This window comes from Columba livia, chromosome 7, assembly GCF_036013475.1.
Source record: "Columba livia isolate bColLiv1 breed racing homer chromosome 7, bColLiv1.pat.W.v2, whole genome shotgun sequence".
NCBI classification, from domain to species: domain Eukaryota; kingdom Metazoa; phylum Chordata; class Aves; order Columbiformes; family Columbidae; genus Columba; species Columba livia.
In genome coordinates this window covers 23,428,564-23,432,500 of record NC_088608.1, presented here as the reverse complement: position 1 = coordinate 23,432,500, position 3,937 = coordinate 23,428,564, and positions in this window count along the sequence as shown.

Genomic DNA, 3,937 nt, shown 5'->3' with positions numbered 1-3,937 from the left:
CCATATTTGGCATGGAAACTTTGAAGGATCACTGACACTTTGGAGAGAATAAAAGGAGTGATGAGTCTTTTTTTCTCACACATTAATTTTAGATCTTGCTGAGAATGTTTGCTAATGTGTCACAGCAAATAACTGTAGCCTTTATTGATGGGCATATTGCAGCTTTTGAAAACTTAAATACCATGTCAATAATTCATCTTTTCTTTCCCTACTGAAGTTGTAGTGGACCATTATGGAAATTCATAGCACCACCTATTGATGATATTACAAAACTGCAGCTCATTATAGTCTTTTGCATAATTTTAAAAAGCAAGAAAAAAATTAAATATGTAATCTCTGCCATTTTGCTATTGAAGCAGCAAGTTGTGCAGATGATCTGATTCACTTATTCAGATGACTAGTAAATATTATTTAGAAATGCTATTCAATAAATTCCAATGAATATTTTTGGTAAATTTGGAGAGAGAGAGAGAGAGAGAGACGAGTATGCTCCTGTGTTTATGCAACAACGATTCAGTGCACAATGTATAATGATGGTGGTGAGGCAAGAGCGATTGCATTGTGAAAATATAGGAAATCTAAATGGTTTGCAAGAATGCTTTCTTGAAAAAAATACTTTGGAAATACGCACTCCCTCTTGCCCAGTGTGCATTTAAGTTGTTCTTGTTGCAGTGCGCCAGCCCCAGCCCTGCCAGGAGCTGTGTGTGACGGGCGCTTCGGTACATTTGGGACCTGCTGACATCAATCCGTGTCTCTGCAGGTGCAGATCGGATTGCAAGACCGGGGCACTGGATGTCAGATTTATAGGCCTATTACTTTCAACCCTCATTTTTGTACCCTTTCTCTGCTAGCCTTTAGCAGAACTATTTTAGTGTTTCCCAAACCTCCTTCTCTTGCACCATATGAAAAGACCTGGTAAAAAAAATGTCTCTTAGCAGTTCAACAGTTGTTAACATTAATCTCATATAGCACAAATGAGTTTAACTCCTTGCTGTCTGCTACTGTATTTGAGGTGCCACAGCCCTAAACTGGGAGTGAGAAAACTACAGGTGCCTGCATGTCACATAGGGTGCTCATAGAGCCTTGCCAGTAGTCAGAGTACTTTGTGGAAAAATGGATCTGCTCCCAGAATGGATTCTTAAGGCTAAATCTGGATCTAATTTAGCTGTTTATTATCTCACAAGATGTACCCTTTCCACTGCTTCTGACGGGCTCAGCTGGGGGTGGTGGGTGGAAGGTAAGTTGGTGCAGGAAGGTAAGTTGTGCCCAAGATCCAGAGAAAGTCTTTGTCTCCTCTGCACTGTGCTATCTATTTGGGTAAAGATCTAATTTGTTGCTCTGTACATATTCTTTTAATTCTTAGCGGTGAGATTGCTAATATTTTAATTGCTCTCCTGTCCTGTTCTATTACATAAAGTCATAAAGCATCTGAATTAATAGATGTTGCTTTTCTTCAGCACGTTGTGAATAGTATAGTTGCCTACAAATTTTCTGCACAGTATATGGTGGAAGGTCACCAGCTTGAAATGGAGTTGAAAAAACTATAAACGAAGTACTTCTAGGGCCTGAGACGCCACCGAGTCACCCTGGCAATGTCATTCTGTTTCAGAATATGTTTAATTTTCTCCTCGTGGCTATGCAAAAGGACAAGTATATCAAAAGAAAAGCCAAGTGAAAGCATCAGGAAAACACCACCATTCAAAAAGCAAAATACTTTAACTGGAGGAGTAGAACACTGTTTTTCTATTTTTTTTTTCTGGTATTCTCACATTTCCTTTTTCAGAAGTGAGACCTAATATGAGATGATTTTTAAACTGATGTTATCATACTAACTCAGGAACAAGTTTCAGCCCATCAGGCTTTGCCTAACAGAAAGAGCGACAGCATGCCAGCGCTGTCTTCCTCGCTTTATCTTTTGGTCTAGGAGTGTTTTTGCTCGTATTATTGTATGTTGTACAAGTCTGTCTTGAAAGGCTGGATCATGAACATATCCTGCCATCAGCTGTCCAACAACTCACGCAAATTCCTGAAGAAAAATATTTTATTTTCTCACCCAGTGCTGGAAATATTAATGAATACAAATAACAAATGCAAATGACACAGTGACAGTGGTATTAGGAGTTGAAATGTCCATTGTGTATTTTGTACAAATATATTCATTATGCTAGAAATGGATGATGACTGAGAGATGGTCCCTGTTGGTCAGTGGCGGCTACAGTTGATGGATACAGATTATTAAATTTTATTTTAATAACAGGTAGTGACAAAGTGGCTCAGTGCCTAACACACAAGTTATCTGCTATGTAAACACATGGAAATTTATTTTTTTAACAGTCAATAAAATCCTATTGCTTCTCTTAGTTTCCAAGAAGAAGCTGACATATGGGTCCATATCCACCTAAAAGTATATAAAACTAGGAGAACTGAGAAAATTTTTCTGAGTCTATTGAAGTGCGTTTCTTCACAAATTTAAGGCAGCCAGCACATGCCAGTGCAGGTCTCTGGGCCAGTCACGTTGAGTGGATGAATGCAACAGCTCATCACAGGTGTGTCCAGAGGTTCACCACAGACTGGAAGGGCAGTTTTAATTGTACGAGAGCTCAGTGCCTCAGTGGGACAGTCCTGCAGCCATCAGCACCGACTGCTGCTGCCATGTGCCATCAGGGCTGCTGTAGCCAAGAATGCGCTGCTGGGGCTGCTTCTGGGGCCAAATCCTGCCAGCATGACCTACTCTCTGCCCTGGTGCATGGAGAACATGCAGCTCCTCAGCACATCTGGCCAGAGGTGTGCCTTCTACTGGCCTGGCTGAGAAAGGGTGTGCTTGCCAAAAGTGCTTGCTGAGGGTAGCCTGTGTTCTCTGTGTAACAAGCCATCGGTTGCTTGTAAGGAATGGCAAACCTGTGACTGACTTTAGGTAATGGGAAACAGAACCCAGCACTTGTGATGGGCACTGGGGCAAGGAGCAAGGCCCCTGTGAAGCCACCCCGGTCTGCATTACCTTGTCAGCACATGGGGCTGGAGATGCGCTGCTCACCAGCTCAGCCAAGGGGACTGGTGAGGATGCAGGGGTTTTTGCTGTCTCTTAAGGTCTCTGCAGTCTCACTTTTCAAAACCAGCAGAACAGAAGCAAAGGGCTTGCGGGGGGAGGATTTGCAAGGTATGGAGACACAGTGCTGATGATTTGACAATAAATGTTCTGCAATTACAGCTTCTCCCACTCCTCTGACCTTCTGGCCCTGCAGTGCTTATTACAAACAAGGTCTGAGCTGGTCTGAGTTTGAAGGACTGAGTTTGAATCAGTCTTTGTGCTCTGGCAAACTCCCACTGCCTTTAGGACAGGTTTGATTTAATATAAGGACTGAAATCCTTGGGGCTTGTCCTTAGGAGAGTAGTAAATGCAATCAGCTTCTTTGGTCTGACAGAATGAATAAACAGAGGCTCCAGGGCACTCAGCATCAGCAGAGATGGCAGAGATTACAAGGGAAGATCTGGATCGCATTACTGGTCCTCATTTCACCATAACCACTTGTGAAAGAGACATGGGTACCACCCTGGACAACCCAGTGAAGGCTCTCCTCCATGCCTTGCAGTGGTTAAAAATAAAATGAAAGGTATCAGCCTGGAGAGTGAAGTAAGAGTGGGAATATTAGAATGACATGGTTATAAAAACCTTTCTTTGTGTTCAGTTCTCATTACTGTCTCAAAAACGAAATAGTAGGAATAACAAAGCCTGTACTGGGATGATGGAAATTTGTGGAGATGTGAAAAGACTTCTAGATGAAGAAAGAGTGAAAAGATTGGGACTATTTAATTTAGATAAAGATAAACAAGAAGGGACATGACAGAGGCACAGCAGGTAACAGATGCTATTGAGAAAGTAAATCCAGAACCACTTTGCCTCTTCTCATGACACCTGAATAAAAAGACAATCCATTAA